Consider the following 13,592-nt stretch of genomic DNA (forward strand, 5'->3'; position numbering starts at 1 on the left):
TCGAATTATATGTCCAATTGTTCCACACTCAAAACATGATCTTCGTTCAACAAACCCCGAAGTATCATGTGATCGTTTAGCCGATGATGTTGAACTTTGTGAACCCGAGGTACTAGGCTTTGAACTGGTTTGTTCATTTCTTTTCAGAACAGTAGCTTTCTTGACAAAATCTAAGTTAGATTTATTTTCAAACGTCTCAATTTTGTCCGTTCCCGTCGATTTCACAAAGTTTACATTCTTGTTTTTCTTCCGATTCGGCTTCTTTAGAGTTTGAGCCGGTGATTTTGCTTTTGGCTTGGTGTGATTTTGCTATTTCTGCACTGTTGGTAATTTCTTGTTGCCAAATTGTTTTCGAATTTCGGCCTTTGGAATAGGAGGACACTGTGTAACTGTAACACGTGGTCCTGTCTTTCCCAAAAACTTACTAGTCGAATTCTCAAAGACTTTACTTATTAAGGATTGATTAACATTCTTAATAGGAAAATCTTTATCTGAATAAATTCTATCATCACCAACAAGAGTGTACAACAAGTTCACACTCTCCGACTCTTTTGCAGACGAGGACTCGATTGCAACAGACTTAGCGGGTTTTGCTGAAGGCTCACTTAAAATGTGATTCTCATGAGGTATGTCCTCATCTTTGAGTACCGCATCAGACTTTGCTGGGACAGCATCATCAGATTCATCATCATCAGAAGAATCAGCATCCTTAGTAATGACTGGAGGATCCTGATTCAGTTCAGTAGAAGACACACATGTATCTGCTGATACTTCCGAATCTGATGATACTTCCTTTGTATATCCGAGCCCTGCTGCAAACTTTTTCACATCTAGAGGCACAGATGGTTCAAAGAACACTCTGTCCTCCTCATCCGGCATGGCATCATAATTATGTCTCACTGGTGGTGGACAATTCTTATAGCCTATGCACGTGACGTCCCTTTTCTCCTTTTGGACATCAATGATGTGATCCAACACATAGCTGGAACTCAAATAACTATCTAACTTGAGTTGGATTGCCTCACTTTCCGTTTTTACACAAGCCATCTCTTTTTGCATTGTCTCAAGGCGAGATATATACAAATTAATGTCAGTTTGTTTTCTGGAAACCATTTTAGTTAACTCGGTTTTATCTTTCTTTAACTTTTCGATTACCGATTTAAACTCCTTTTCATGATTTTCATAAAACATATTGGCTTCTGTACATTTGGAAAGGTCCACAGTCAATTTCTGATTGTAAATAAAAGTCACATCATACTTTTCTTGCAAAGCTTCATGCTTACTTTGCAAGTCACACAAATTCTCATTCACTGTAGTATGTTTGTCTTGCAAGTCAAACAAACTAGCTTGTAAAGCATCATGTTTGCCTTGCAACTCAGACATACTTTTCTCTACATCAGCACATCTAGCACGCAACCTATCACATTCATCACAATTTACAACAGTGGGTTCATCGACACATACCTGACTTGATGAACCGTCGACATTAGCCATAAAGGCTGAATGGAGAGAAGATGAAGAATAAGCAGCTTGATCCACCAGAATAGATCTTCTATCACTTAGTGCTGCAGCTTCCTCCAAAAGCTCATCAATGTCAGCATCAACCGAAACATTTGCTGTCTCACCCACATGATCATCACCTGAACTGGATGATTCTTCATCAACACTCCTGCTGTACCCAGAAGAGTCTTCATCTTCAGAAGATTCACCACCACTGGCGGAAGATTCTCCACCACTGGTGTGAACTAAATCCTTCACAACTTGAGCAAAACATGCTGTTCCATCTGGAGCATCACCACTCAACTGGATTGACCAGTCACAACCTTCATCCACTTGAACCACAAGTGCCCGGTTGGCATTTGATGTTCCAGCTTGGTTCTGGTTATTGACAGGTATCAATGTACGTTCATTGTTCCTGTTCTGGTTCTGCTGGTTGCCTTGGTTTCTGAAGGGGTTCTGGTTCCCGTGCTGTGCTGGCTTTGTACATTCCCTTTTAAAGTGACCCCGTTCACCACAATTGAAGCATTTTACTTCCTGTTTATCGAAACCATACTTGGTATCTTTCTTGCTCTCCAAGCTGGTTCTGCCAGTACTTTCCATGAAATCCTTTGCCCTTCTTACAGCACTAGCAAAGGCCCACTTGATATCCATCAAGTCCATCTCTTCATTATCAATCTGCCGATAGTCTTCTTGTGTCAGATTAATGTTGCCAATCTGACCTTCCACTAACCCACAGTACGCGCTCACTACAGTGTTAAGCAGCTCCATGTGTTCCCTTGCTACTTCTACACTGACCTTAGAGAGGCTTGAAGTGTCGAGCTGTACTGTATTTGGTTTTGATTGCTGACCAGCAGATGATGTCCCTCCATAACACGCATGTTTTTGAGCAGGAGGAGGAGGAGGTGGTTGTATTGGATTTCCATACATGTCTGTGGTGGGAGATGGCTTAACAGGAACTTGTACCGGATTGCCATACATATCCGTGCTTGTGACAAACGTCGTTTGTAGTGGAGCATGTGGACCGGTTCTTGCAGACGAAGAACTGGAAGTTCCATAATACATTTCTAGATTTTGTGGCAATGGAACTCTTTTTGCCTTTAATGTTTCCTCCTGATCCTTGTTTTCCAAAAGCTGCACGAAGTCGTTGATGTTTGTAGTTCTCAACACTCCGTTATACTTCAAGATTTCCAAGAAACTACTCCATTGGGGAGGCAAAGCATCAGCAAACTTCTTCACCACTTCTGCTGTAGTTGTCGCTACTCCAAAATTATTCAACTCTGTAAGCAAGTGATAAAACCGGCTTGTCATGTCTCCCAAAGACTCCTTATCCATGCACGTGAAACAGTCAAATTCTTTCTTGAGAAGATCATGACGCAATTGACGTGTTGCTTCATTCCCTACTCCTCTGGTTTTCAACCCGTCCCACAACTTCTTTGTTGTCTTGAAACTGACAAACTGGTGATAGATATCTTTGCTTAACGCCTGAGTGAGAATGGCGTACGCTTTCTTTTCCAGATCATACGTTTTCTTTTGATCTTCAGGAAGATCGGCAAACGTAGCAGTATCTGAAGCAGCAACCTCTATAGCTTGATCGAAATCTGTAGTGAAACGTATCCACAGTTCGGTATTTTGACCAAGTACGTATGTACGAAATCTATCAACCCAGCCCGGATATTCGTTTAAGTGCATCAACTTTGGAGGACGATTCAAACTTCCGGTTTTGCTTTCGGTCAATAAAATACTTTGAATGCTCGGAGTTTGATTTGATACTAATGCCCATTGACCTGACGATATGGCATTTGCTTGCGAAGATGTCGACACCGGAGACTCGGCCCATGAAGGAGATAAACTTGTACTCGTGTACTTTCCACTGTCTGGAGCCGGTGTACCCCACCATGAGGGAGTGGAACCTGTACTTGTGTATTTTCCACTATCTGGAGCCGGAGTTCCCCACCAACTCGGATTCATGTTTGAAAAGAAAATTGAATTCTATATGAATATCCCGAAAGATAACAGCCAGCCGAAGGATCCAAGCTCGAAAGATCTGAGAAACACAACCTTGTTAAATCTAAACAGACCACAATCGAAGGATCAACACTTGTTCAAAGGATCAACAGTGTTCGAAAGATCACTGTTGAATTTCGAACAATGATTTCGAAAGATTCACAATTGAAAGATCCTTATCTTTCGAGTATATATCCTTCGAATAGATTCCCTGGATCGAAGGATAAGTTACCAACTTCGAAGGGTGTTCGAAAGATGCTTATCTATCGAAATTCCCTTTAATCGAAAGATGATCTTTCGACTTCGAAGGATATCCTTCGAACACTACTGACAGAAAAATGACAGGTTGGTGAAAAAGGTGATGGGTTGGTAGTCAACTTTCGGCAGAAGGGTATGATCAGACCATGCTTTCTACCAACTCAGTCTTTTCAAATAAAATATTGCCTAAAATGGAAAGTCTTATCCAGAAAATCCGGTCACCGGAGCACACCGGAATTTTGGCCAGAAATCACCAAATTTCTTAAAAACAAGTTTTAAGTTACCCAACCCGTTCTTTAACACACCCGGTTAGTTTAGAACACGTTTTTATGTCAAGAAAAGCAAGAAAAACACTAAAAACGGGTGCTAAACCAAGTGTCCAAACACTCCAAAGTCTTGTAAAAACCCGGTTTTTAACAAGGAAAAGAGCCAAAGCTCTGATACCACTTGTAGGTCCCTCGGAGGATGAGGTCAAACCTTAACCTTGTTATGTGAAACACAATAGCAAGTGCGGAATCCAAGCTAGAGTGCAAACCGAGATGAAACAAGCGCAAACACAAGACACACAATATTCACCGATTAACACCACTTGTATGAATGCGTATGAAAGGTTCGGTTACAAGCTCAATGTTCACAAATATGTTTTGCAAACTCTCTAAGTGTGTGTGTGTTCTTGTCAGAATACTCTCTCTATCTCTCGAGTGTCTATCTTTCTGTCTCTTGCTTCTGTCTGTCTAAATGAAGTGAACACACTACATGGGTATTTATACCCATAACAGATGATCTGGTCGAAGGATCAGGATTACTGATCGAAACATCATCTATCGATCATACTGCCATCGAAGGATCCACATATACCTCGAAGGATGATATATCCTTCGAGGTCCATTTGCATCTATCGAAGGTTAACTTTCGAGCTTATCGAAGGATCTATATCATCCTTCGATGTCTCATCCTTCGAGACAGACAAATTACAACCATATTCAAACTGTTTGTCCAAGTCAAACCAGGAGGATGGTTGACTTGGTCAAACTTACAGGACTAACAAGGACATCGTTTTACATCATGATCGAATACAGACAAAGTACAGACACAAGTGCACCAACATAAAAACTGCAGAGTTGGTAAAGCAGGGTGTGTTTCTTATGCATGTTTTCAGGTAAAGTTGATTGAAATTTATTCGCATACAGTGATGTGTATGTATTATTATGGTAAGAGATGAGGGTGATTCTACTCCAGATTTTGCTGGAGTACTGGCATGGTCACCCCACTAATGAGAAATGCTAGAAAATTATTAACACTTGACTGTACTTTATTTGACTTCTAAACTGTTTGGCCTTGAATCAGTAAGCTTTTGCTCCAAATATTATAGCTTGATTCCTTGAAACCAAAGGAAAGTGGTGATTATATAAAGATATGTGTTGGATGATAAAGGCAATAGAAAACCTGGAGAGATCGCAAGTAACGGTGAAGCCGATGATGACATGATAAAAGGAAGAGGCTTAGATGCCAACTATTGTAGTTGCCGATAGAAGGTTTTTTTCTGTCTAATCCAATTGTCTCATTATGTTTGACCGTGTGTTTTTTCAACTTATATTAGCTATAAAATTTACGAAAAGAACTAGAATCACCATGAACATTTGGGGCTTGGTACCGGTACCAAATTTCCCGTACCGAAAAAATTTCGGTACCGATTAAGTACCTACTTTTTGGTGTTTTCGATACCGGTATTAAGTACCTAAGGTGCATCAAGGCTGCTAAGGCTTGCGTCTTGATGCGCCTCGCGCCTAGGCGCGCTTTTTAAAACCCAGGCAGCCGCTTATGCTTAAAAAATATTTTTTTTCGTTTTGTCAAAGATGTTGCAGGTTGCGGTCCATTTTTTGCGATCTGGTGTCGTACGGGTAAGGGCGTTGGCTTCAAACACTCCATTGGCTGCTATTGAACTATATTTTTTCATTGCATCTCTACTTTCGACTTTTCATGCATTACAACTATAGGTATAAGTTGTATGTGTCTATGTATTTACTTTCTGTTTATAGTGAATTGAATCAAAGGCCGTGTAACAGAATCACAACAAAGAGCTGACTAAATGTTAAAGGAATATGAAACAAAAGAAAATGAACTTTAATTCAGCTAAGTGGCAACTCCAATCTATATTTTTTATTGTTTTTTTTTTCAATTCAAATTTCAGACAAGCATAATGTACAACATATGTGCTAATAGAAACAGTGGGTTATAACCATAAAAGATAATCGTCGATTGGACCTTGGTTTAAATGTGCCATATTGTATAGTATTGTTTTGAAGTATGGGATTGAGAAAACGAGGGCTTTACAACATGACAGATGATAAAGCTACATTTGTAAGAATGTGAATTTTCATATTGAGTTGATTTGATAACAGTAAACTATTAAATTTAAATAGCTAGAAATAGCTCTCCGCCCTTTGCAGCATGCTAAATCTTCTTGAAATTTTATAAAATAGTATATAAAACTTTACGTAAACCTAACCGCGCCTCAAAGGGCAACAAATAAAAGAGGAAATTTTACAAAACAAAACAATCAGTCGAGCTTATAAAAACCACGCCATTAAACCTATTAAGTAAAATAAAAAAAAAAAATACTATTTACTTTGAAAACCTTAAGCTGATAACATAATATATAAAGTGGATTTATTTATAAATCCGTAATTAACAATAATACATAGTTTAGTTTTTCCCCATGTATGTCACAAGCAAATAGTTTTTTATATATAAATTTAAAGGATAAACACATGTTCTGTATGTAGTTTTTTTAGTTTTGGAAAGCGCGCCGAAAGCGCTAGGCGTGCGAGATGAACTGAAAAACCCCTTAGCAGCTTGAAATTTTCGTGTTCGTTAAAAGCGTTTTACGAAATTTTGCGAAAACACGTTTCCGCCGCGGTTTGTTGTTTTACGCGGTCGGGGTGTGACACTAAGCTCACCAACCTAAGTGATATGTTTCCCGCTGCATCGTGCGGGTAAACGGCTAGTGTATATATATTACCAATGTTACCGTCCGGTCCAGTTTTATACGGTTTAAAAGTGATGAAACCGCAAACCAAACCGCTCACTACGGATTAAAATTTTTGAAACCGACCAACCAAAAAATCAGAAAAAGAAATTGACCGTGAAACCAAACCGATAACCGGTTTGAGTGGTTTCACGGTTTTAAACTAAACCATGAACACCCCTACCGGACTGTTTTGATCCCCGAACCCATTTTTCTTGAACAGAAATAACCTATTTTATGTGACTGGTATGACGCGACATGTTATCCTGCCTGGCCTGACCAGACCAATACGTATTATTAAATATCAAATGTATTATTAAAAAAATGAATAAAATAAATATAAGATTAAAATCTGAATTTCGACTAATTAATAAATATTATGTTACAATTAAAAGTAAATTAAATTATATTTGTAGAACTTATGTCGATGTTCATTGAATATTTCATTAATAACACAAGAGAGAGAAAATGGTAAATGACAACTTCTTTATACATTAATAACACAATCATTATGTTACAAATAATTAATAAATATTATGTTACAAATAAAAGTAATTAAAATTATATTTGTAGAATTTATGTCGATGTTCATTGAATATTTCATTAAACAAAATCACCAAAGTTACAAGTCGGTTATCATATGATACGTTTGATTACATGTCTTAGTTTTCGGTCTTTTGAGTGCCAATAATGTGTATATGACATAACTAAAATATTCTAGGAAAAAGTATCATCATGCGTATGTTCCTAAAGAAACGAACAACAATCAAGCTCATAAAATAATGATCTTTTTTTATGAAGATGTAAGTATGATTTTAAATCATATGTATAACCAACTTGGTTGCATTACATTTCTTTTAAGTAATACAACAAATACACCAGTTTCCACAATGACAACCCGAATACCCTATATCTGATTTGGGTGGCAACTTGTCCAAGTAGAAATCACCACATGAATCGCTTGTACAAGGACTTGAATCAAAAGGAAAAATGTAAGATGTGAATAGAACACCACCCTCAGTCAAATAATAATAATAATAATAATAATAATAATAATAATAACAATAATAACAATAATAATAATAATAATAATGAAAATTTGTATATTAAAGAGTACACAATATTTTTACAGTGTATAGAAATGAAACAAAATAATATTACCAAAACCATCCCGACAAAATTCTTTTTGAGAATTAGCAACAACATTCATGAACAACGAGTAAAAGAAGAGAAAAGACACAATAATATTCTTCATTATCAACTTGAAACTTGAGGGTGCACAGGATAATTAGAGATTTGTGATAGAAACGCTCAATATTTATAATGAGTTTTATTTTTTAATATCTAATTACACGGAGTATTTATGATACAAAATATTCTGTTCATGAATACTAGAACTACTAAAAAATGTAACACCCCAATCGTGTAATATAATAACACGCGGAGAAAAACATTGGGAAGTCACGTTACAAATTGTTTCATAACACATGGCTCATAAAGTTTTATTTTATTGAGTTAATGGATTACATTGTTTTGGAGAATACAATTAATACTCAACAATTGTCTTGTAGATTTTAAAGTCACTAAGGCCCAAGTCCGCCCTCTGTGATGCATGCTCAAAGTCAAACATAAGCACCTGAAACACTTGTGAAAATAGGTATGTCAGCATCAAAATGCTTGTGAGTAACATAGGTTTTGTTGATAAGGATTCATGGCTTTGAATTGTTAAAAGAAATGTTTAACTAAAAACTAGCCATGAACCCTTGTAAAAATGTTTTCTTTTGTAAATCATATGAAAATCAATGTGAAAATCAAATGATTTAAAAGAAAAATGCATGGTTAAGTAAATAACCATATGATAACAAATTGTGTAAAATATGTCATGTCCTGAAATAAAATATCATGTCTTGTGTAAAAGATGTCGTGTCTTGTATAAAAATGTCATGTCTCGTCTAAAAATGTCATGTCTTGTTTATGTCGAAGTGGTTTAGATAACGCCACGATATGTAATGTAATAAAAGCACTTATATATAGGAAGTACCAGCGGCATATCCACCATGCTTTTATCACATTACAAACATCTCGATATTTAAATCACTTACCAATAAGCACCAAACAATGTCTTGTTTAAACCAATGTCAAATGTCATGTATAAACCATGTCTAATGTCAAGTATTAACCATGTCTTGTATAACAAATGTCTAGTAATAACCAATGTCTTGTATGGCATGTAAAAAGTCTTTACTCAAACCACATCTAATAATGTCATGTACAACCAAATGTCTTGTGTAACCAAATGTCATGTACAAAACAAAGTCTGAATAAATAAATGTTTAAATCAAAAGTTATGCTTTGAAAAACCAATGTTTTATTTCATACAAACATTTATCGGATTTGTTTATCGCATACATTCAAGCCTTGAGATTGTTGGATAAACCCTTATCAAGTCAAAGGTTCATAAAAAATGTTTTCGGATTCTGTTATTCCCTACTTCCAAACAAACCTAGGAAGCGGGGGACGGGATTTGTCAAGTCCTATGGTACCATTACATACTACTGAGCGGCGTGATCAATGTTAATGAATGTATCATGTCCCGTTAAGCATACCAAATGTCATAGTCAATGTAAGGATGTCATGTAAAATGTCTTAAAACCATGTAGTAAGTATGCTAAGTCAACATACGAAGTAGAAATGTTCATGAAAATCAATGTGCTCATATGCTAAGTCAACATATGCCACAAAATGTAATGAAAATCAATGTGCTCATATGCTAAGTCAACATATGCCGCAAAATATAATGTAAATCAATGTTCTCATATGCTAAGTCAACATATGCCGCAAAATATAATGTAAATCAATGTTCTCATATGCTAAGTCAACATATGCCGCAAAAGTATCCTTGAAATCAATGTGCTAGCATGCTAAGTCAACATACATAGCAAAACATAATTGAAATCATGTATTATATGTGTACTAGATGAATATAGCAAGTATATGTCATGAAAAGCATGAAAGTAACAATAGGCACATGTGTATCACCCCAAAATATTTGCAAAAAGTAAAAGAGGGGTCTATGTACTCACTTGAGATTGCGTAATAGTCTTGTAATAAAGATCAAACAAAGCTCGAGGAATCAAGGAATATAACGGCACCTAATATGGATAACTATGTTAATAAATCGGGTCCTAAACCGGAGGATTGGATAGAATGAAGTTCTATAAATCAAGTGAGTATTGGAACTCATATGGCATAATTTAATGAACCTAACATTCTGATTAGAAAGTAATCCTAAGTGCTTTTGACCCGTTACGACTCGTTAAGGTAGTTTATGCTACTTTAACATGTCATTTGCGTTAAAGTATGGTCGGATGGTTATATATGTCATATGATAAGTCCTATATGCCCAAACATGTTTAAAAATGTTATTACATCAGTTTAGATGTCAAAAGTTTGATTACATATGCATAAAATGAATTTATGCGCAAAAAAAAGGCATTTTGGTCATTTTTAAAGGGCATATAAACCCCTTATCAATAACTAACCAAACGAACTGACTATAAGGTATAACCTCAGTAGATTATTCCCTATACAACTATGGTCACAAATATGGGTTTGGTAGGATCCTAAGATCGACCAAATGGGTCGAATTCGAAAGTCTAAGCGGTGGTCAAGACCGCTCGACTTACGACCCTAAATAAGCACTAAACTAGAAGTGACGAGTTAAACATGTTAAAACATGTTTAACTAAGTTGGAAAACTAATCTGGTATCAAAACAAAGTGTTTTGATACCCGAAAATAGTTCCGTCGTAAAATACACATAAACGTGCATTTTGACCGAAATTTGACTCATCACTACGACTAGTAAACGTGGTAATCAGTAGGTATAATCACGAGGGATTATAACCACCGTGATTACGATCACGTTGCAAAGTTCAATTGAACTTTGACTTGACCAATTCATGGTCTAAACCGAAAGTCAAACATTGTTTGCTTTCAGCTTGAAATAGCTAAAAATAAATAAACAAGACTAGTAAGAACACTCACTTTTGTTCTAGGATAAAGAAAACTCAGTTAGGAAGGCTCCAACACTGTGGTAGCCTCCTATTAGAGCAGATGTGAGAAGATAGAAAGCAAATGAGCAAGGAATGAAGTGAAATGGATGGGCTGTTTATACTAATCTTAGAGCTACAAGATCTTGACAAGTGTTTTGTGTGGCCTCCAAGGAAGAATCTTAGCCCTACAAGTGTTTGGACCAGCTTGTAAGCCTTGGAGAACACATAAATTGCCCACAATATTGCAAAACAATGGAAGGAAAACAAGTTGCAACAGCTAGGAAGCTGTTTGGAAGGTTCTGCAGTTGATGGGGACTATTTACGGATCGCATAGGGTCTGGTTTGAGGACCGTAAGCCTTCAGCAAGGGCTGAAGTTTCACTTTTGACAACTTTGGTCCCTGAACTTGTTTTTCTCGTTTTGGCACTTCTAACACCCGTTAAGCCCATTTTTAAGCTCCATAAGGATGTTAAAGTATATTTAACTTGATTATGCTAAAAAATGTCATGGATGTCGGTTCGTTCGATTGAAACAGTTGCTTTTTTCGGTTAATTACGACGAAAGTCGTAACGGACGCGAAAACGATCCAAATTGCGAAACGAAAGGTATTTTTGCATTCCTATCACTAAAATACAATATTTTAATTATTACAACAATTTTTGGATGTGCGGATATGGTCAGAACGCAGAATATATGAGAATTTGCATATTTCACAGTTTTGACGCTTTTAGTCCCTGTGACCAAATAAGCATATTTTCACATACAGAACCCCTCGAAACTTATTTCTAAGTTATGTAAAGGGTATTTAGGGTTTGTTTAGCTTATGTCACTGTTCCGCAGTGTACGTCGCTACGAGATTTGGCAGACTTTCATAGCTTATTGCAAATAGTCCTTGTGATCGAATAAACTTGTTTTTTCCATACCAAACCCTTCAGAACTTATTTCTAAGCTATGTAAAGGATATTTAGAGTATGATTAGCTTATGTAATTGTTCCGGAGTGTACGTCGCGTTAAACTGATTACGTTTACGTAATAGTTTACGTATAACTTTCTAGAAAATGTTTTAAGAATTCGAATTTGAACAAGGATTGATATTGTGTAATTATTATGGATAATTATACAATCCCGTAAATAAACACAAGGTTTCATTGATTATGATATTGTTTGGGATTGTATAACGATAACTGAAGTCTCCGTTGTCACAAAAAATGTATGCGTGACAATTCCTATCATGAACAAAACACAACACGAACATGACACAAATAATCAGGTTTTTTGTTTGTTAGTTTAACATGTTTTATTTTAGTAATTATCCTAAACATGACCCGTTTAACGAATGGGTGAGCCCGTATAACCTTTTTTTCTTTGAAAGTTCCTATTTAGATTTGAGAGGTTTAGAAGAAAATGTTAAACTTAAAGTTTTATATTTCGATTTTTATTTTCCCCTCTTACTAATTAATTTTCAAGAGGAAAATTAATATCCTCTTTTGAAATCTTATCACCTCTTAATTTCCAACAACTTTATTCATCTATTTTAACTATCAAATCTTTAATCCGTTCATTCGCTTCCTTTAATCTCAAGAAAAATATATACAAACAACTTTGTTAACTCATAATAAGAGACAACGAAACAAAAACATATACAAGAACACTAATTAGTGAATTGTTTCATTTGAGCACCAGTAATTGGCTATGTAAGTTGTTACTAAGTCATTAGTTATTTCTTATGTTCGCAAATGAACTTTAAATGAGTCAACCTGACACACGACTCAAACACTACACACTTTAAGTGTGTAAGACACGACATAGATAAACATATGAGTCGCATTCAGGTTGAACAATTCAATGCATGAACACTGAAAGTCCCCCTAGGATCCAATATAAGAACAATCCAGGATAGATCACACAGAACAACATGCGGTATCCATTGAGGTGTGTGCAAGATTCAGTAATTGAACATGTGTGAAGTAATTAAATGATTTCTTATTGATTAGAACAAACTGGGATGCGCACACTCTATAATAGGTGTTCAAGTATGCGCTTCGAAAAGGCTTAACAACCTTTATATGTAGCAACATCCAAAGCATGCGCTTCATACAATTATGTGCTTCCAAGCTCTTGAAGCAACTTAGGCCTGTAAATTAACCGAACGAACACGAAGAGAGGATAAACTATTTGTGTTCGTTCATTTAACTTTAACCGAACATGAATATATAAATGTTCGTTTATTAATAAAATGGGCATGTTCGTGTTGGTTTATGTTGGTTCGTTTAAAACATAAATGAATAAACAAACAAACTTAAACAAATATAATTTAACATGCAATAAAGACAGATGAACATAATGGAAGAAACATAAATGAACAAAAATGACAATAAATTACTAAACATAAACAGACATAGAGTAATTTTTTTAATCTAAATTAGTGATTTATTACAATGAATTCCATTGGAAAACCCATTTTTATTTTTAAAAAGCCCAATTACCAATGAGTTATATTTATTTAAGTGGATAGAAAGTTCCTTTTATGCTTAATATTTATATACATATTTAACTACTTATGTATTTAAAATGAAATGGACATAAATAAAGGAAGATAAATAAACACAAATAAACGAACATAAACGGATGTTCACAAACATAATTGAACAAACAAAACGTGTGTTCGTGCTCTTTCATTTAATTAAATGAACAAAAATTTGTGTCCATGTTTGTTCATTTATTAAATAAACGAACATAAACGAACTTCA

The 13,592-nt window shown here is 35.7% G+C and overlaps 1 long non-coding RNA gene across 1 annotated transcript; it reads left to right on the forward strand.

Moving 5' to 3' along the window:
* Nucleotides 1-4,868: 4,868 nt before the first annotated feature.
* Nucleotides 4,869-5,334, forward strand: LOC118490710. The gene is made up of 2 exons (XR_004889952.1): nucleotides 4,869-4,921; nucleotides 5,110-5,334. It is a non-coding gene; the product is annotated as an uncharacterized LOC118490710 (long non-coding RNA).
* The last annotated feature ends 8,258 nt before the right edge of the window (nucleotides 5,335-13,592 follow it).

This window comes from Helianthus annuus, chromosome 3 (assembly GCF_002127325.2).
Source record: "Helianthus annuus cultivar XRQ/B chromosome 3, HanXRQr2.0-SUNRISE, whole genome shotgun sequence".
Classification (NCBI taxonomy): Eukaryota; Viridiplantae; Streptophyta; class Magnoliopsida; order Asterales; family Asteraceae; genus Helianthus; species Helianthus annuus.